This window comes from Magallana gigas, chromosome 6 (genome assembly GCF_963853765.1).
Source record: "Magallana gigas chromosome 6, xbMagGiga1.1, whole genome shotgun sequence".
NCBI classification, from domain to species: domain Eukaryota; kingdom Metazoa; phylum Mollusca; class Bivalvia; order Ostreida; family Ostreidae; genus Magallana; species Magallana gigas.
Genome location: NC_088858.1, coordinates 33847209 through 33869072, shown reverse-complemented (window position 1 = coordinate 33869072; position 21864 = coordinate 33847209). Strand labels below are relative to the sequence as shown.

The 21864-nt window shown below is 33.9% G+C and overlaps 1 long non-coding RNA gene across 1 annotated transcript; it reads left to right on the top strand.

The window, feature by feature from the left end:
• Positions 1-6586: 6586 nt before the first annotated feature.
• LOC136276227 (uncharacterized) lies at positions 6587-7841 on the top strand. The gene is made up of 3 exons (XR_010714669.1): positions 6587-6643; positions 7382-7552; positions 7744-7841. It is a non-coding gene; the product is annotated as an uncharacterized lncRNA (long non-coding RNA).
• The last annotated feature ends 14023 nt before the right edge of the window (positions 7842-21864 follow it).

Genomic DNA, 21864 nt, shown 5'->3' with positions numbered 1-21864 from the left:
CAGTAATATGTTATATCAAAATCCTGTTTACGTTACGAAGGTCATTGCATAGTGTAGCTCCAGAAAATAACAATAAACTTGAAATGACAAGACGGGACACAACGACGGACAAGGAACCAGCTGGCGGAGGGTCAAGCTTGACGCCTTATCAAAACAACGCAATCCTAAGAAGCAAGGAAAAGCAGAGCAAGAGGTCCACGAAAATTGTTGGAATCATTCTTGTAGCGCTAGTTGCTTTGACGGGTCCCATGTTGATTGTCAATTTAGTAGATAGTGTAAGCCATACAATTATTCTGATAACAATATGTCTCACGGCGTTAAATTCTCTGATTAATCCAATCATTTACTGCGCTAATATACGCGTTTTGCGGGAAAAGATCAAATACATGTTATTTCCTTATGCTGAAAACTAATACCCTGTCTCAAGGTGGTATGGGAGACTTCCATGTTGTGACTTATTGTTTATCAGAATAAACAATAAAAACAAGTGTATTTATATAAAAAGTATTTTTTTTTTCAAAATTGTCACCTAACAACGTAGCGCAGTGGGTTAGAGGGCTTACTAGGAATATGAAAGTCATGAGTTCGAATCCCGCTGGAGGTTTTACAATTTTTACCTCTTTAAATATAGTATCTAAATGCTTTTCTTTTGGTTAAATATTGTAGAATTTGAAAATTCTAAACCGGTAGAAGTATTTTAATTACGACGTTCTTTAATTCACATTAATATTGACAGATGTCCCATACCATCTAAATATAATGAGACAAGAAAAATTCAATTCATAATTGTTTTAACAAATATACAACAGCGAACAATATTTTTATTTTTTCGTTCAATAAAAGTGTCGTAGAAACGTTATGATGGTCGTCAAATCTGTGAAATAATTGTTTGGCCAAACTAAAAAATATATGCATTCACTGGAAATTTATACACTTCTGATCGTCAGCTCTACCGTAGATTTGGTAAGAGTTGCGAATCTTTTATGTAAGAAGATTAAATTGAAAATCATCTTTATATTGTGGACATTATTTTTATAAGACATGTAACAATATTTTCTGATGTAATATTATATAAATAGTGCCTGTTTGGGAGGGTAACAGTTGAAATTGACATCCCGAGAAATCCATTGTCAACTGACGCGAAGCGGAGGTTTACAATGGTTTTCGAGGGGTGTCAATTTCAACTGTTATCCTCCCAAACAGGCACTATTTATTTTATTATACTGAATGTCTTATTTTTGACGTGAATTCAACGGCGAACCGTACGCGCATAATTTACGTGCATGTAACAATTCGTTGTGTTATCCGTTGCCAATTGTGTGGCAAACGCTGAGGGTAATAAAACGGATTATCAACTGCGTCTTAACCAATCAGATATTAGTATTTAACATGAAAGTATAATAAACATGATTATCACATGTCAAGTCATTTGCAGTCAGTTTCTAGCATTCTATGATTATTCATGATCTTAAACATGATTAATGATCTTATATTTACATGACAGGTGATAGATTTTTCACTTCAATTCCCTTAACTGAATTTCTGAAAACATACGACTTATACTTATTCTTTTCTATAGCTTTGCAAAGCATCACATCGGTGCAACAAATGCCAAAATGGATGAAAGATTATTACATGTAATTCTTCAGTTTCGCAAGTTTCTTAAATGTAAAACCAAGCAACAGCAAGATGCAACGAATATAATGCAGTCCACGAGAGTTAGAATCGAAACTGTTGAAGGTTGTATTGTCAGCAACAATTGTTTTGTTTCATAAAGTATCACATTCTACTACAGCTAGCTCATGATTAGTTGTTTGCAATTTCCTTATAAATGATCTTTTCTTAGCTAAGGCCTAAAAAAAAGTTGTGTGTTTCGGGTAACCCGACCTAACCTACAAAAATGGCCCGATCCTACCATTTTTAGACAGTATTTTCCCAAAGCCGATTTTGAATGGCGGTATACCGCCATGCATTTAAGATCCCCCGCCATGCATCACACAGTGCCGCCATGTTTCCCGCTATGCATGTTTATTTCAAAGCAAATTTCTTTTTCCAATTATTACACATCTTAACTGTAATTAGTAGATATAAACTTGTCGTTTCTCCGCTCAAACTTCAGAAAAACACTTTCACCCGCAGTGAGCGCAGTTAATTTCGACATCGATCTCAGCAAGGGGGCACACGTGGTTAATGGTTTAAGGACTTATATAGCTTATGATTAAGATGTATTAAAACTGAGTTTATTAATTGGTGATTAATGCACACATAGAGACGTGATTACTTCTTGTTTAATATAATGTGCTTTTTTCGACATCTCCGCCATTATCGAGTGTTGTCGATTTTCCAAGATCTAAAAATAGGACAATGTTCACTCGATGGTGTTAGCTTGGATTCGATATGCTTGAACTCTTTATTTGCCGCAAAGATATTGGAAACTTGAAAAAATGTACACAATAAAGAAAAAAAAAACTACAGTTATTTGCAGAAATGCACGGAGACGATGTCACATGACTAGAAACATCGTATATTGTATGTCTATGAAAATGAATGACTGTGTACATACATGTAAATAGGGAAGGGGACTAGTGTCAAGATATCACAGAAACTTTCATATGAAACCCCAATTTAAACAAGAAATATTAACTACCCAGAATAAGTTGAATCAAGTTTGCTGTAATTGTATGTTCTGCCTATTTCTTGTTCAACACCCCCCCCCCCCAAAAAAAAAAAAATCTCTTCTTTATAATATGTAGAAGAAGGAGTGGGACAGAAGCTGATGTTGAACTGCCATGTGAATCTATATTTCTTGTGTTTTGTGAAAACTTGTGAGGACCAACCTCTTAAAAAACTGATTTTGAAAAAAAAATGTTATTAGTTTTGCCAGAAAAAAACCCAGAAAATTGTATATTAAATATACACATATATTATAATATAATTATGAATTGAAATGATATTTGTTGATGTAGATTTCATGAAAATGCATCAATTATAGTACATATCATGTAGTACGTGTCATCAAATGGTTATATTATTACACACAGTGATTTCGCTGGCTTAGGCGCTTTAAGGTCAGACGACACGCTCCTCAATTATAGATAACTTTTTCCAGAAATTTGTTCATGGTTTACTACTACTTTGACAAACTTTCTTGCAAAAAATTAGGGTACCTTACCAGGCATTACTCCAAAATAATAGAGTATGCAATTTACTATATAATTTACCCCCCCCCCCATGCTTCAAAAATTTTCTGGGGAAAACACTATTAGATGTCTGATTTTATCCGATTGTGAATTTTATCTTATTTCCAATAAAAAATACGTTTTTAAATATGAAACAAACAAACATTCTTAGGATTCATACCAAAAAAATATGATAAAACAAAAAAAAAATCCCTACCTACCTAACCTAATTTTTTCATTAGTGTTACCCTAAACACACAATTTTTTTTTAGTAGGCCTTAGCAAGAAGAAATGGCATATTAATGTTAGTAAGAATAGATTCGTGCGATGTTTTTTCAATTAATTTTGGGTGAACAAGTAAGTTTGAGTTGTCGTTCACCCTTTGTAGTTGGTTTTCATTAGTAATTGAATTCCCTTTATTATATTTTTTTGTCGATAAAAAGGAGAGTCCCAGTAAATTATTGAGTCGGAAATGTGTAGCATGGATTATAATAGAGATAAATAATGTAACAAAATGCTAGTAAATTTAATAAGTTCTTCGAATAATCATTATTAACCATTAGTATATAATGCTGATCTATTTCATTGTCAGTATTTATAATAAAACTGTCGATGGTGTTTGGGGTTTATCGCATATTAATCCAGGTTATTAATTTCTATGGAATATTGAATTAATGAACTAATGAATTGCGTATAGAACTGCTGCAACTATTTTAACACTCAGTTACAACATATATTAAGAAAATTATTTGGTGTGCTTTTTCAGTTACTTATGATTTTCCCATTTACTATTGACGATGAATTACTGAAACAACAATCTGCCATTTAGAACCTTTTACGTCGTAGATAAATCAGAAAACCTCAGTCTTAGAAATAACACATATACTTGTGTGATTGTTGATTGATACTTTCATTTTAAACACTGATAATTCAAATTAAACAGTTTTTTATGATCGAATTATAATAACTAATTTAAGAAAGCAGACATCTCACTACTGGCATGCTTACTTCAAGCAAGAAAAAATGTTGTAAAAGTGTATAGCCTCTTTCTTAAACTAGGTTGTCTTTCTTGAAAAATCGAACTCTCCTGTGTTATGAGATTGCACTTTGTGAACTTCCGGTAGGTACAAAGTTCCAAGTTGAATAACCAAGTTTAATACGACGACTCAATATGTGCATTCTGTAAATAATTTTAAAACTACTATATATATATCCACTATCATAAAAATAGTTTTAATTAAAAGACATATATGGGAAACCTCAGATATAACTTTTTACACTTTAACTAATTATTGCAAAAGTCTCTCTCTCTCTCTCTCTCTCTCTCTCTCTCTCTCTCTCTCTCTCTCTCTCTCTCTCAGTATCCATTCAATCAGGAAAAAGTGCGAGAGAATTATAAATATGGTGAAATACTGATTTGACATTTAGTAGAAATATTAGAAATGATATTAATATTATTGGTAATAAATTAACTTAACAAGAAGAAATGATTGTCAAAAACGTCTGTAAATTTTTAGTTTGGTCTGCTCTCTTCAAACTCTTGACACATATTGAACTAAAACTTAAAGAACTTTTAGAGGGAAATCCACCGACCAAAAGACAAACCAGACACGAACTAAAACACCCATGGAATTTTATGGACACAACTTAACTTTGAGCAAAATATAATTGAAGCCCAAAGGCAACATTGGACCTTTCTACAAATTAAGTTGTTATGAATGAATGCACACTAATATATTTTAAGATCGATTGAATAATTATAGAATTCAATTTATGTGCATTAAAAATTCAAAAAATATCAAAATGAAATGATGTATGTGTAATATACATATGCATGTAATTAAATAATAAAATATGAGACTGCTAAAGTATGAAGCACAGTTCAGCAGATTTCTACACAAGTGCAGCGTCATTTCCCACCATATGTCGACGAGAGAAGAGACGTAACTGTTAACAATCAATTTGTGGCAATGTAAGCGTGTTTGTGTGTGTTTGCTACGGGGGATCATTATTCTACGTCGAAAAATGTACACCGGCCGTACAACATTTAATGCAGTAGATAAGTGATAGTGAATCCAAGAAAATATAATAACGTAACATCTTTCATTAGTGTCTACAAAAACACTCCGTCTCCTAAAGTCCATGTGCCACTGCATGATCTACTGCAGTGTGTGCATGAGCGATGTAATAACAGTTCGACACAGGAAAACGTTCTATAGTTTTTTTAAAAACGTGTGCCTGAATTTCATGTTTTATTTCGTCTTTCATTTGATATAATTCATTACCAGCGAAGTGGTTGTTACATATAATTTTTGTTTAAACCGCGTTTCTTAATATTTTTTCGTCCGAAGTAATGCGTTCGGGTGTAACACCAAAATGCGGCGAAGCATGAATAGTGCTTGTAAAAGAGGTGAGTTGCGATGACCGTTACAACAGTTATCGAAAACTAATACGGCGATAGTCCAATCTAATTAAAATTAGAACTTCCATCCGCGCCACGGTTTTCGATATGTCGCATGGACAAATCGAAAACCGGGTAGGGGATGGAAGTTCTAATTTTAATTAAATCGGACGATAGTCGGAAATAAAATGGAAATATTATGAATTTTTCTCAGTCTAAACGTACAGGTATGTGACTGTCAGTCAAGATATTTGGTCTCCATAGCTCGGAGGTGAGAGCCCAGGCACGGTACGCCAGAGGCTCTAGGTTCGAGTCCCGATTAATCTTGACTTTTTACCACCTGTTACAAAATTTTCTAATTACTTTCCAATGTAACTGACCCCATTCCTAATAGCAGGACTGAATATTTTGATTTTAAAAAATAAAACCATGTCAAAATTTGAAATTTTTCAGCATGTGCAGCGTAATAGTTTATTTTAAAACTGCCTTTGCACTTTTGTTAATTTCATAAAGCTAAAGATTGTTGATCAAAGAATGTCTTCCTTCAGGTGCATCACTTGTTGGTAGTATGGTAAATGTTTGGAATGCAACTAAATACAAGGTTATATTTTTGTTAACTGCATAGGGTTTCAGTACCTAAATATTAAATTCTAAACGTCAGCGTTTGCTGAGCCATCTATGAAATATGATGACTTTATAGAAGCTTTGATATACTTTAGGTTATTTGAGAAGACGGAAAAATCTTATTATCTAAAAATATAGATATATAGCACCTCACTTGTTTTGACACACCTTAGTTTTGATGCGTTTTATAACGTTGTCCGTGAATTAAGGTTGATGCTGTTCGTCAAACAGAGACCAGCTCGTCGGTTATAAGTACCTTTTCGATGGTTCGAAATGTCACACATGACAGATAGCCTGGTTCCCGAGGCCTTCCGATTGTGCAAGCACAGAAGGCCTTAGCCTGGTTCCCGAGGCCTTCCGATTGTGCAAGCACAGAAGGCCTGGCATGCACCTTGCAATGGCGGCGCCCTGTATTCAATCCAAGATGGCGTCCGATATGGTAAGTTTGCATGTGCATAACGTATTCAAACCGATTTGTCATACTTCTAGCTGAGTCATGCCGGTTTTTTAAATCATATAGTTAGAATTTAGTTTGATGAGACCATACATACTATTATTGACCCACGAATCGCCCAATTTAGTTTACAATACGTGTCTCAATTCGTTGACAATTGTAAACAAGAATAGCTTTTGCGATATGGGTCAGACTTTGCTAGCTTCTGTCGCTTCATCATTTTTTTTTCAACGTTGAGGGTCAGAATTACGTCTGTTAGGCTGAGGGATTTTTGTTTCGTCCAGATATCAATCTTTTAATGCTAAACAAGGGTTCATTTAAAGAGTTATATGTCCCCCCCCCCCCACCCGCTCGTTTTATAAAAAAAATGATTTGTATATCAGTGCAAACCAAAGTACTATGCTTTGGTGTAAAGGTAACACACCTGATCCAAGCTTTAAAATGGATTATAGAGATCCAGGTTCAATTCCTGGGAGCATTGTACTTGTCATGTATATGACTTTGCTGGTTTTATCAAAGATGTAACAGGGATGTATATACTAACTGTTATATGTGTCTCTGGATGTAATAAACAGCAAAACGATATGTCAATTTCCCATTACACCTCCCACTTAATCACATAGTATACACAGTTAATTTGATTTTGATTTAAGGATAGCTTATGTACAGAATATCAAGATGTGAATGTGTGTATTGTAAGTTTCATTATTTTGTTGGATGCAGCCATTTCAACATGAATATGCTAAACAAGTACAACATGAAGAAAGAGGTCCATCATTTATAATGCATGCATATGCCAAGAAGCAAGCAACGCCCCGGAAATCAACATCTAAGAGATGCCGAGGAACTCCCTCAGGACAGACACCTGTCCAACCTAACAAAGTTCAGTGTCAGGTATTTATCTAAAGATGTTGTGTTCCCTCTAATACCCAAGATGAAGGTGGAATTTTGTTATAGCTGTCTGAATTATAATTCCTTGTTTTAATGCATCTTTCTTCCAATTAAAAAAAATCTTACCGACTTAACACATCCATATGATGTAATTGTTTTCAAGTATCGATCTTTTATTATTTCAATAATTTTAGTCAGTTGGTTCAAAATGGGAAATCTCTGAAATCAGTTTCTTGAAAGTATTCATGGAACAACACCCACCACCAAATCCAATATCAAATGAGTACTGGCGTAATTTAGCTTCAAGTATGAATGAGGCCTTTGGACATCTAGAACAGGTTTGTTGAAAGATAGTTGAATGGGAGCATTTGCCATCTACCTGTACTTTGAATATTATAAAGTTATTCAATATATGCCTTATTCATTTATAGGTGTATCATGCAGATGTTTTTATGCCAGACTCAAAAAGTCAGCAAATGATACACCTGCCTCAGCAGATGAAGGGTCAATGAAGTATATTGATAAATCCTGTCAAACAGATTTTAGTATCCCTTCACATCCAAGGTTCATTTTTCAAACATGTCTTTGTTAAATATTGTAAAGATTTTAGCTTTGATTCAGAAAAATCTGTACCAAAAAATATTTACCCTTTTTACTGTATTAATTATCACATGCAGTCATTTCCAAGTCAACAGGAGCTTGACGCCGACTCATCGGAAGCTCCATACAGTGCCAGAGATAACAAGATATCTGTGAGCCAATGCTCACTAGTGATACCCCCGCTCTGATGTGAATATGCAAAATAAGCAAAGTCGACATTTAACAGAAAGCTGGCATCCGATTGGTACAGAAATATATCCAACAATATGGCATGCCTAAACAACTAGTGTTTTAAAATTTCAAGCATCTGTGATAAACAGCTGCTGAGAAATCTTTGACGAAAATTTGTTTGAAAATTTTGGCTAAAATAAACAAAGTACTCATTTAACAGGAAGATGACGTCCGATTGGTACAAAAATATATCCCACACTATGGCATGCCTTAACAAACACTGTGTAAAAATTTCAAGCATCTCCGATAAATAGCTGCTGAGAAATCTTTGACGAAAATTTGTTTGAAAATTTTGGCAAAAAATAAACAAAGTCATTATTTAACAGGATGTTGACGTCTGATAGATACAAAAATATATCCCACGATATGGCATGCCAAAACAAATAGTGTGTTAAAATTTTAAGCATCTGCGAAAACTAGCTGCTGAGAAATCTTTGACGAAAATTTGTTTGAAAATTTTGGCTAAAAATAAACGAAGTCGTCATTTAACAGGAAGTTGACGTTTGATTGGTACAAAAATACATCCCACGATATAGCATGCCTATACAAATACTGTGTAAAAATTTCAAGCATCTGCGATAAACAGCTGCTGAGAAATCTTTGACGAAAATTTGTTTGAAAATTTTGGCTAAAATAAACAAAGTACTCATTTAACAGGAAGATGACGTCCGATTGGTACAAAAATATATCCCACACTATGGCATGCCTTAACAAACACTGTGTAAAAATTTCAAGCATCTCCGATAAATAGCTGCTGAGAAATCTTTGACGAAAATTTGTTTGAAAATTTTGGCAAAAAATAAACAAAGTCATTATTTAACAGGATGTTGACGTCTGATAGATACAAAAATATATCCCACGATATGGCATGCCAAAACAAATAGTGTGTTAAAATTTTAAGCATCTGCGAAAACTAGCTGCTGAGAAATCTTTGACGAAAATTTGTTTGAAAATTTTGGCTAAAAATAAACGAAGTCGTCATTTAACAGGAAGTTGACGTTTGATTGGTACAAAAATACATCCCACGATATAGCATGCCTATACAAATACTGTGTAAAAATTTCAAGCATCTGCGATAAACAGTTGCTGAGAAATCTTTGACGAAAATTTGTTTGAAAATTTTGGTTAAAAAATAAGCAAAGTCGTCATTTAACAGGAAGTTGACGTCCGATTGGTACAAAAATAAATCCCACGATATGGCATGCCTTAACAAACACTCTGTAAAAATTTCAAGCACCTGCGATAAACAGTTGCTGAGAAATCTTTGACGAAAATTTGTTTGAAAATTTTGGTTAAAAAATAAGCAAAGTCGTCATTTAACAGGAAGTTGACGTCCAATTGGTACAAAAATATATCCCACGATATGGCATGCCTTAACAAACACTGTGTTAAAATTTCAAGCATCTGCGATAAATAGTTGCTGAGATAAATGCGACAGAAATTTTTGTTACGGACGGACAGACAGACGGACAGACAGACAGACAGACGGACGGACAGACGGACGGACAGACAGACACACAAGGGTAAAACAGTATACCCCCTCTCCTTCGGAGCGGGGGTATAATAAATCAGCACACTATCTCAGAAGTGCCAGGAACAACACCTCTAACCAAACACCTGAGCAATTTTTCAATCTGGAAGATGATAGTTTAGATACAAATTTGATTTTTGACATTATTAAAAAATTCTTCTCAGGATCATCATCGTTAGAAATAGCAAAACAGATAATGAACATTAAATGTCTTAGAGAAAGCCTTTGGGCACTTTTTATGCTTGAAGTAGAAGAAAGTGCTAAGTACATAGCTTGTAAGAGGAATAGTTGTTTAGGTCTAGTTACCTACGATCATCTGAAGTGTTTTGAATGGGAAAATATAATTGAGGAAATTTATATTTACCAGCCCAGACTTTTGCAAGTTCTTATTACAATTTCCACTGGGGAAAACAAACTTCAAGATGAATGCCATTATAAGTCGGCAGCAAAGGAAATTGGTCTAATATATGGAATCTTGATGAAAAGAAGATGTCACACACTTTCTCAAGTCCAGAGAGTAATTGCTTTGGCAATTGCACAAGAATATGTTCATCAAAAGGTAAATGAAACAAATTTAAAAATTGTTTTATGTTTGGGCCTTTTTTAAGGTACTACATGTTAACATGTTGACATTTTCCAGTTGTATTATCTTTTTTATATTACAGAAATAAATTTTAATTAATTTAATTTCATTACAAGAAAAATATATAACCTCCCTAGTTATATATTTTTGATTGTTATACTTTCATGTTAAATACTGAAATCTGATTGGTTAAGACGCAGTTAATAATATTTACTATTACCCTCAGCGTTAGCAACGCACTTGGCAACGGGTAACATTTATAAATGTTACATGCGCGAAAATTATGCGCGTACGGTTCGCTGTAGAATTCACGTTATTCCTATATAAAAGCAGTAAAATTTTCTTAAAAATTTAAAAAAAAGACATTCAGTATAACAAAATAAATAGTGCCTGTTTGGGAGGATAACAGTTGAAATTGACACCCATCGAAAACCATTGTCAACCACCGCTTCGCGTCGGTTGACAATGGTTTTCTCGGGGTGTCAATTTCAACTGTTACCCTCCCAAACAGGCACTATTTATATAATAGTGATAAGTCTATATTTATATATTAATGCAAACTAAAGTACTCTGCTTTGGTGTAAATGTGACACACCTGATCCAAGCTTTAAAATGGATTATGGAGATTTGAATGTCATGCATTGATTTAATGACTATGCTGGTTTTATCAAAGTCGAGTCTAAACTAGGACTCGAACCAAAAGCCACTTGCGTACATGCCCAGTGTTCTAACCACTGAGCTACTGAGACATGATTTTTTGACTGTCACTTGTTATACCTTGAAGACATATTGATGAATATGACTAGACTGCATGAATGTTGTTTTTGTTGGATTTTAGATTAACTACTCTTTTTTTCCATTTTTAGTCTTTCCTTTGCTTTTTCATTGTTCCGGTTTTATCCTTTTCCCAGTTCGTTCCTGCTTTGTATTATGCAACTCGTGAAGTCATATTTTAAGCAATTTGTTGTATTAATTTTTTCAATTGCTAAAATATGGTTATTTGGATTGCATTTTTTTTCAACAGTAAAAATGTGAAAAGTAAAATGTGGAAAGTATTGTGAGTAAATAACAGAACTCCAGAAAGGTGAAGAGTTACAGTAAAAAGTTGCTCTAAAATTTCTTGATTCCATTTATTCTACCACTGAATGATGAAAGTTTTTTTCTTTCTTGTTTTTCCAATTATTGTCGTAATATACATGTAATATATTATCATATTGTGACAGAATATATAATTATAACAATAAGAGAGTGAAGATATTTTAGTAAAATAATTTAGATAAAAAATATTGATAAATATTAGAAAAGATCGATTAAAAAAAATTATGAATGTAACAGCATACAATTTAAATTCTGTTTCTTGAATAGGTATATGACAGACTGCAGACATTGGGAGTGACAGTTTCCCATGCCACATTGAACAAAGTGCAGGAACAGATTGGTGGCCATTTCAACGAACAACTCGTCCAAGCAGTCACAGAGGGAAAGCGGTTCCGTATTGTCGGAGACAATGTCAATTTCATGGTGGCAGCAAGTCATCAAAGGAAAGGAAATTCAACTCACATGGAGCACTGGTTTGCCTCTGCGGCCATAATTCAAAATAACTTTTTTGATCACTTACCATGTAACATTCCTCAAATGCCTCTTCTTGACTTGTCACCCCAATCATTTCTCCCTAGTGACAATGATTTCAAAGTTATAACCAATTATTACATTTACATTTGACTTTTTTGAAAAAGTTTAAACCTTTCACAGCTGAACTAAAAATGACTTACGGGCAAAGGACTGTGATTTGAGCTCCAAGAGTACCGTGGTAACGTTCCCAGTTCTCTGCAAGAATGAACAGAGCTATGCAGAAGTTGTAGACATCATGGACAGCTATGAAGACCACATTGTGGATATTTACAGGAAAGCCAAGTACTTGAACTTAGATGGTGTAAATGTTCATATCGGGGACCAATTAACTATGGAGCGATTTTCCGGTGCCAAACGAGTTCGTCAACAAGCAGCAACTGAAAGAGAACGATTTCTTCATTTGTCACCAATTACTTTTGAATTTTTTCACTTACAGATGGCTTTCCTAACAATGTTCTATAAGACTCTATACAATGATAACAGTACTGAAGCAGGAACCCTGTATGCAGAAAAAATAAAGTTAGGCCGAACTCATGCAAATGGGAAAGATGTAAAGAATCACTATGACCAATGTAAAGAACTTGGAAGTTCTGTGATATCTTCACATGTTGTTGTGGCAGCTATGCAATACTTTGGCATGAAAGATGTCAGTGATGAACCAGTCATGTTGAAAGATTTGCTCAGTAATGAATTAAGTGACGCAGAGAAGCAGCAAATTTTATGTAACGTACTAAGGACTTTTGTACAACAATATGTTCTAAGGGATTCTTTAGCAATTATTCAGAATTCTACGTCTACTGCTGATATACAAACATGTCTGGAAATTGATATCATCGGCCCAGACGGTACCCCTATGCGTATACTGATCCCTGTAGTTAAACCACAAGTTGATGCAGTAGAGTCATACTACCATCAGGTACTAGAACTAGGCCTTGCTTATGAATGTCTCCTTTTAAATGTTAAAATACAAAACAGAGACAGAATGCTGCCCCTTTTGAAGTATGTTATGTGTCTTCTGAAAGGACATAATTGGAAGTCTAAGTATGCTCTGGAAATTTTGAAATTTCTTTGTCAACAACTCTCTACTATGGATGTGAAATTGGCACATGAGACATTCTACGGTCTGTTTGTGAATAATTCTGGAAAAGAAGACACTTGCATTGGTGCCGATTTACAAATGGAGCACATAGTTAGACTGGTAAAAGACAATTTAAAAGCAGTACATTCAAACAAAACTGAAAAAACAATGGCGAAACGTACATCAGCTTTGTCAGGAATGAAGGTCATAACAAACCAATTTGATGTAACTTCTGACACATTGATCAGCGCAAGCAGACATAAAATACCTTCTTCAATAGAGGATGAACACGCTTCTTCCCATGCAGCCTTTTTCTTGTGTGCCTGGTCGCCAGATGTCATCCTACAAGAGCCCAGTTCAAAGTCCACTTAAAAAAATGAACATCCAGAATATGGTGTAATGGATAAGGGAACATCAATATTTACAATTACATGATATTGGCCAATGACATAAACTTGGTAAGTGGACTTTCATCCTTGTAAGACTTACACAAGAGAAGAAAGCATGAACTATACTACTTCATTAAAATAATCACATTAAAATTAGTACAAAACTTCATTACATTATCATTGTTAAAATGTATTTTTTTTTACATTATTTAAAAGTCCATAAGAGCACAGCCTGTGAAATTTTTGAAAATTACCAACATTTATTTGTGATCTCAAATATATGGTTTCTTAACATATTTGCCATTAATTGAAACAAACAGTTTAACAATTGTGTAATCATCATTTATGTGAATGCACTATATCAGAAAAACGTGTGACCAAACTAACTAATAAACCAAAAACAGTACAGCTGCAATGGAAATTAATTTAGTCAAAGCATACTACATTCAAATATGTACCTCATACATGAACAGTTGTTGCTATATGGAGAGGCTTGAAGCCAAAATGTTGGCTATTTGTTCCGAAAGCTCCACATTCAGACCAAAGTCCGATACAAGAGAATTAGGTTGTCTAAACAAATGGGCTTCATTCACAATTTTCTCTATGACATGAGTATCAATCACACAATTTGATTCTGATAAATGGTTTAGTAATTTTTCCCGAATAGCAGCCTTCTGAATACTAGTTGGAACTTCAATGAATTTCCAAACCAGCTGCAATTCTAGCTGGCAAATGTCACAACAGTTGTGTGAAACAGTTTCATCCTCGCAGCCAAAGTATCTGTTCAGAAATTTTCTACGGCACTCTGTCTTCTGCAGTATTCTTTCATAGTTTTCTTTACAGAAGGGTTACCTACGTCAGAATTGTTAAAGTAAAGTACACCCTCTGCCTCAATGCCACTTCTGTTAGCCCTTCCAATTTGCTGAATATATGTTGTCAAAATACATTAGAATAACACAAAGTTATCAATTTATTTATAATTTTACACTAAAGGTTTTTGTTGTTTTTTTTTTGTGTTTTTTGTTGTTGTTGTTTTTTTTTTTTTACATAAAATGCTGCTTGAAGAAAAGACATTGCAATAGTACTGGTTATAATATTAAGGCACATTTAATGACCTTCAATGTTTTGTGGTGGTCCTGCATGGACAACTGTTGTCACATGTCTAAGGTCTGCCCCCATACCCAGAGCAATGGTAGAAATCACAACGCGGAGATGTGATTCATCCGGTCGCTTTGAAATATTTTTATATATAATTTCCTTTGTCTACAATGTAAATCAAAATTAATTATTATTGTCAATTGGCATAAAACAGTAGTTTTTAGCTCACCTGAGCTGAAAGCTCAAGGGAGCTTTTCTGATCACATTTTGTCTGTCGTCCGTCTGTCCGTCTGTCTGTCTGTCCGTCTGTCCGTAAACTTTTCACATTTTCAACATCTTCTCGAGAACTACTGGGCCAATTTCAACCAAACTTGGCACAAATCATCTTTAGGCAAAGGGAATTCAAAGTTGTGAAAATTAAGGGTCACACCCTTTTTCAAGGGGAGATAATTAGAAATTAATGAAAAAATTTGAGAAATTTTCAAAAATCTTCTTCTCAAGAACCATTAAGCCAGGAAAGCTGAAACTTGTGTGGTAGCATCCTCAGGTAGTGTAGATTCAAAGTTGTGAAAATCATGACTCCCGGGGGTAGGGTGAGGCCACCATGGGGGGTTGAAGTTTTACATAGGAATATATAGAGTAAATCTTTAAAAATCTTCTTCTCAGAAACTAATCAACCAGGAAAGCTGAAACTTGTGTGGAAGCATTCTCAGGTAGTGTAGATTCAAAGTTGTGAAAATCATGACCCCTGGGGGTAGGGTGGGGCCACAATGGGGGGTCGAAGTTTTACATAGGAATATATAGAGTAACTCTTTAGAAATCTTCTTTTCAAAAACTAATCAACCAGGAAAGCTGAAACTTGTGTGGAAGCATCCTCAGGTAGTGTAGATTCAAAGTTGTGAAAATCATGACCCCCGGGGGTAGGGTGAGGCCAAAATGGGGGGTCGAAGTTTTACATAGGAATATATAGAGTAAATCTTTAAAAATCTTCTTTTCAAAAACTAATCAACCAGGAAAGCTGAAACTTGTGTGGAAGCATCCTCAGGTAGTGTAGATTCAAAGTTGTGAAAATCATGACCCCTGGGGGTAGGGTGGGCCACAATGGGGGGTCGAAGTTTTACATAGGAATATATAGAGTAAATCTTTAAAAATCTTCTTTTCAAAAACTAATCAACCAGGAAAGCTGAAACTTGTGTGGAAGCATCCTCAGGTAGTGTAGATTCAAAGTTGTGAAAATCATGACCCCTGGGGGTAGGGTGGGCCACAATGGGGGGTCGAAGTTTTACATAGGAATATATAGAGTAAATCTTTAGAAATCTTCTTTTCAAAAACTAATCAACCAGGAAAGCTGAAACTTGTGTGGTAGCATCGACAGGTAGTGTAGATTCAAAGTTGTGAAAATCATGACCCCCGGGGGTAGGGTGAGGCCACCATGGGGGGGGTCTAAGTTTTACATATAGGAATATATAGAGTAAATCTTTAAAAATCTTTTCAGTAACTAATCAGCCAGGAAAGCTGAAACTTGTGTGGAAGCATCCTCAGGTAGTGTAGATTCAAAGTTGTGAAAATCATGACCCCCAGGGGTAGGGTGGGGCCACGATTGAGGGTCAAATTTTACATTGTAACATATAGGGGAAATTTAAGAACCATTTGGTCAGGGAAGTTAAAACTAATGTGAAAGCATCTTTATTTAGTGTAGATACAAGACTTAAATCACTATTGCCGGGGATATAGATGAGCCATTATTACGGGCCACCGGTAGGCGGTCTGTTATTTGATATACATTTAAATATTGTTACTGCGTTTCTGCGGGATAGTTCTTTTTTAATAGAATTAATATTATGCTTATTTTTATGAATTAAAAGTAAATTTGGATGTAAAAATATGTTTTATGCCTTTTAGAAAATATCACATATTTTTTGTTTTACTCGTAAATGAAAAGTAGGTCATACTTGGTAGATTGTCGTGTTTGGCGCGTTTTTATCGAGACTATAATCTATTCGGAAAATTTCGTAGTTCTTCATTGTTTTCAAAACAATGCATCAGGATTGGTATGCTGGATATACTAAAAACCTGAAATACTAAAGACCTGAATGTCATTAAATTCTATATAAATGATATATTTGAATTTCTATGTGTCGTGTCAAATAAAATGACTTTGTGTGTGTATTTATTATATTTCCATGTAAAATGTGGTAGAAAATATCATGAAATGACATCCGATCAATTATTTAGGAAAAAAATATGATAGTAATGAAAATTTGAATTAACAATTCATTTCTATTTTATTATGTGGTCCCTTGAAATCATATTAAACTAATGCATTAAGTCTTCATTCAATACAATGCAACAACAAAAAACCAAATTAAATGGTTTGAAATACGTCATCTCCAAGTGAAAAAAAATGATGAGTTGAAATTTGTAATGTACAAATCAATGTGTTCTCCATTACTTCATACTATGGCAATGATCATACAATTTCCGTTAGAAATGCTTACAGTAACGAACTCGATTCTTAATGATAATAGTAAAATGTTAAACTTCAAAACAAGTTGCTGAAAGTATATTAAAATTTACCATAAAAATTAGTACCACCAATTCTATTTTCTTCTTTGTGGTGTGTTTTTATGTAAACAACCAGTGATTCATAGAACAATTATATTTTTGCGGCCCATTTGACGCTTGCGTCAATATGATTTCTTGTTTGGGGTTGATATTTAAGACGCGTTAATTTGCACTTTAAGAAATCGGGCTCGGTATTCCGGAAATCTATTCTTTGTTTGCAATCGCAACTTCTCGGGCCTGAAAAACAGAGCTTGCCGGAAAGGCCCGAGAAGTTGCGATTGCTTTGTTTGCAGCCGGCAGCCATATTGCCAAGTTGAAAGTGTGTGCTTGTCTCCAAGTTTGACGATTACATTTGATTTAGCTTCATAAATTTTCAGGTTCTGTTCAGGTAAAGTGATCGAATGACATCAAAGTGACCGACTTATGCATTAAGTTATCATATGTATTTTATCGATAGACGATGAGTAATTTATTTGTTGCATTGTGTGTGCGTATGTTTTAAATCATGTGCCATGGGTTTGCATAATCGTGAGTTTGAAGCTGCTTTAATCTACGATGTTTGTTTTTTATGTTTTCTGATATCGATACTTAAATTTATGTTTTTTATTCTGCCATTGAACAAGAGTTGCAGTCTTGCAGAGACGTAATGCTACTGTTGGGAAAAAACTTCGGAAGTTTACCGATACAAAATTTTACAAAACGTTTGGTGACTTTTTGTTGTTTTTTTCAATATAGGCCTTCAGCCTTTTAGCTGAAGGCAATGCATTTAAAATTTAAAAAACTGAATACCTGATTACCGAACTTGTTTGGGCAGCATTAATAATTTATTCATTTGATATACTCTCATCCACATTTTTCGTGACAGACAGTAGATAGGTAGATGGATGTTTGTCTTCTTTAATTTTCTCTCTTGCAAATGATAAGTCATGCTAAAAGTTACAGACTATTCTTTTATTTGTTTATCATACTGGGAAATTAAGCTAAACAAAATCCATGTTTAAAAAAAATTAATCTAAATATAGATTGAATATAGACAATCTCTTTAAAAAAGCAAAAAAAAAAACAACTAAATGCTGAATGAAAGTTATTTAGTAGGGGTTATTTTAATAGGTTTGTAAAAGTACATAAAAGGAATCAATTTTTAATTTGTCCTCATAATATGTATAGTGTGTATACAGACAAGTATTGTCACTATAGTCTGTCTCAAGATATTTATGCCACATATTTCCTTAAATTATTCGATATTTATAAATACCTCTTGGTTCAGACAATGTTCATTCAATAGTATGAGAAAATCCCAAGATTTCCTTTTTGAAACGCCCCCTTCTAGCTTGTCGGGTATCAATACACAGCTAAAAATAAAAAGTCTACGGGGTTTTTCCATTGCCAAGGAGATGAAGACGCCCAGATGATAATGTTGAAAATTTGCGCGAGGTGTCCTGAGTACTTCCGAATGGAGAAAAGATGTAAACATTCCCCATTATAAATCTCCGTAGGAAATCTGTTTTTGTTCCTGTGAATTTTTACGAGGGAAAAATGATAATGTGTGAATGAAGTTATCTTGGGAATTTCATCGATTTTAATTGCACTTCTGTCACAGGTACATGTATGTGTATTTTTATTAAAAATTGTTCAAATATGCAGCATAAACATCTTGGGACAGACTTTATAATCAATTTGTAATTTATGATCAGTAGGAAAGGTCACTGAATGATATATGACAATCGATTTGAGATTTTATAATCATTAGTACATATATTAAATTAAATATCGTCAACATTTTGGGATTTAGAATTTTAATTTGGATATGGATAATGCTAGAATTTTCAACAAAATATAAATTGACTTGATATTCAGATATGTCATCATAATGAATTGTTGATTTAATAAAAAGAAATCAATTGACAATCATTATTTTAATGAAAATAAACATTTAGTGGTATATTTTAAAGAATTTCTACAAATTATTACTGATTTGATTTTAGGCCAGTCACTAGTTGGTTAGAGTTGACTAATTCTACAGAATAATAGTGATGGCCCGATTATCACAGACAATCAAAAATTGGTCACTAAATGTCTCCGATGTCCGTCGATTAAGATTTTCCTAATCGATTATATAGAGAAAAATGTAATATATGAAAAAAATTCATACAACTTGTTAGTAGGAGGTGAAATGGCGGCGTCATGTACAACGGATGATGAAGATCCAAATAATAAAAACGTGACTCAGGAAATCTTTTCTTTTATACAAATCAGGTCCAGTACATAAGGTTGTATGTGTATATATTATTATTTTTGAATAATATTTTAAACAACACACAATTTTGTTAAGAACATTTTTTTATTCAATTAAGAAAATTTAAATGTTTTGATTATTTAATTAATTAATCACTTTTAATTGTATTTGATAATCAGTTGTGAAAATTTTCTGATTTCCCTATGTATTTAATGATTTTAAACTGAATTTACACTACTTGCATACAGACATTATGTAGATATATTGATGCAATTTGTCACAGGGGCCAAGCCCGTTTTAACATTAATTTCATTGAAATGAAATTATTTTTTAAACGGGTTTGGCCCCTGTGCAATTTGTCTTAATATTAAATGTAGAAGTGTTTGGAATCGGTGAGATTTTCATAATTGATTATCGGATTCCTGCAACTAATCATGAAATATAATGGTTGCTTCATAGTTCACTGCTGAATATGTGTAAATAAACATGATTCAATCAACTGAATTGCAATGTTACTTAAGCTTTTGTATCTTTATTTACTTATTGTTTATTGCCACAAATGTGATTTATTCAAGAATAAAAAACTCCAAATTAGATATTAGAATCATATTTGAGTACTAGTCCATGCAGCACTGCAGACAAGACATTTAGGCCAAATAAAAAAAATTGTGTTTCCGGTAACATACCAAAAATATTTAGGGTAGGGTTTATATATATATATATATAATTTAACCTTTTATTTTAAAATCATTACTTAATAATTCAATAAGCTGTTTTTTTGCCAATATACATGCACATGTGAATAAGTATGTCCTACAAAGTATATGTTTATTCTTTAAAGGGGCATGGTCACGATTTGGTCAAAAATTATTTTTCCGATTTTAATGTTTACAATGCTCTAGTAAGACATTTTTAATTAGCAACAAAAATTTGAGTGTCATTTGTTGAGTTTGAAGCGAAGTTCAGTACTTACTATTCCTGCTGTTTAAACAAAGCTTTTGTTTACATTTTGAAAGTTGAAGTGAAAATTCCAGTTTTATACCTAAATAGAATGTGTTAAACAGAAGAAACTGTTTATATATGCCTATGGTGAATTAGAAGATAGGTAAAACAGCATGAAAAAGATTTTTACTGTTACATTGAATCTATGTAAACAAAAACAGGGCACAAGCTTGTTTACATGACAAAGAGTTGCAAGCCATGTATTTTGCTTATAACTCTACGACTGACTCTCAAATTTCACATGACCATTAGAAATACATTCCTAAAGCTATAGGATATGATAGGCCTGCATATCTATTTGCACCCTGGTTTGATTTTTTTCATTTGGGGTTGGCCAACCACTTTTTAGGGGGTCAAAAGGGTGGGGGGATCTAATATTGAACCCTATGGGAAAAATTTAGACTTTTGTACATGATAATAACTTGAAAATGGACAGAGACAATAACGTTGGTTTTTTTTAGAATCATATATTGACTGTTACAGGCAATGTGTAGTGTTTATTTGATCTGATCCCTAGGGACATCGCCATCCCCAGGAATTGGAAATGACCATATATCTCAAAAACTGTTAGAATCCTGACCCGTAAACCATATATATTCTCGTTCCTTTTGTTAAGGGGCATCAAATAGTATGTAGGTCATGGGGCCCTGGGGGATGGTCCTGACCCCCCTCGAACAGGAAGTGCCCAAATATCTCAAAAACAGTTGATATCTTTCCCCCTAAACCATATATATTCTTGTTTCTTGTGCTAAGGGGCATCAAATGGCATGTAGGTTATGGGCCCCAGGGGTGGTCCTGACCCCCCTCAAAGAGGAAGTCCCGTCCCCTGAACAAGGAGTGCCCAAACATCTTGAAAACTGATGCGATTGCCATCCCTTAGCCATATATATTCTTGTTCATTGTGTTAAGAGGCATCAAATGGAATATAGGTCATGGGCACTGGGTGTGGTTCTGAGTCCTGACCCCCCTCAAACAGGAAGTGCCCAAATATCTTGAAAACAGTTGAGACCCCCACCCATAAATCATATATATTCTTGTTCCTTAGGTCATGTTGATTCACCAGTTATACAGTGAATGACACATGGGGAACATGATGAAATTTTAGAAATAAAATTAAAGTATTTAATCACTTTGTTTGTAAAGTTTGACCCATGTGGGTCATCCCTACCCCAAATGATGGTCTGGTTCGTTTGGGAGACTTTATTATCCCCTGATTATAATTACATCTTGTTTAATTAATAGAATAGACCACAGCATTTGATTAGGTTGACTTTAAGTCCATTAAACAAACAAATTATCTCTAGAAAGGTTACTCACATTTAGAATAAAATTTGGTACACAGATTTATAAAGAATATTTAGGTCAAGCTT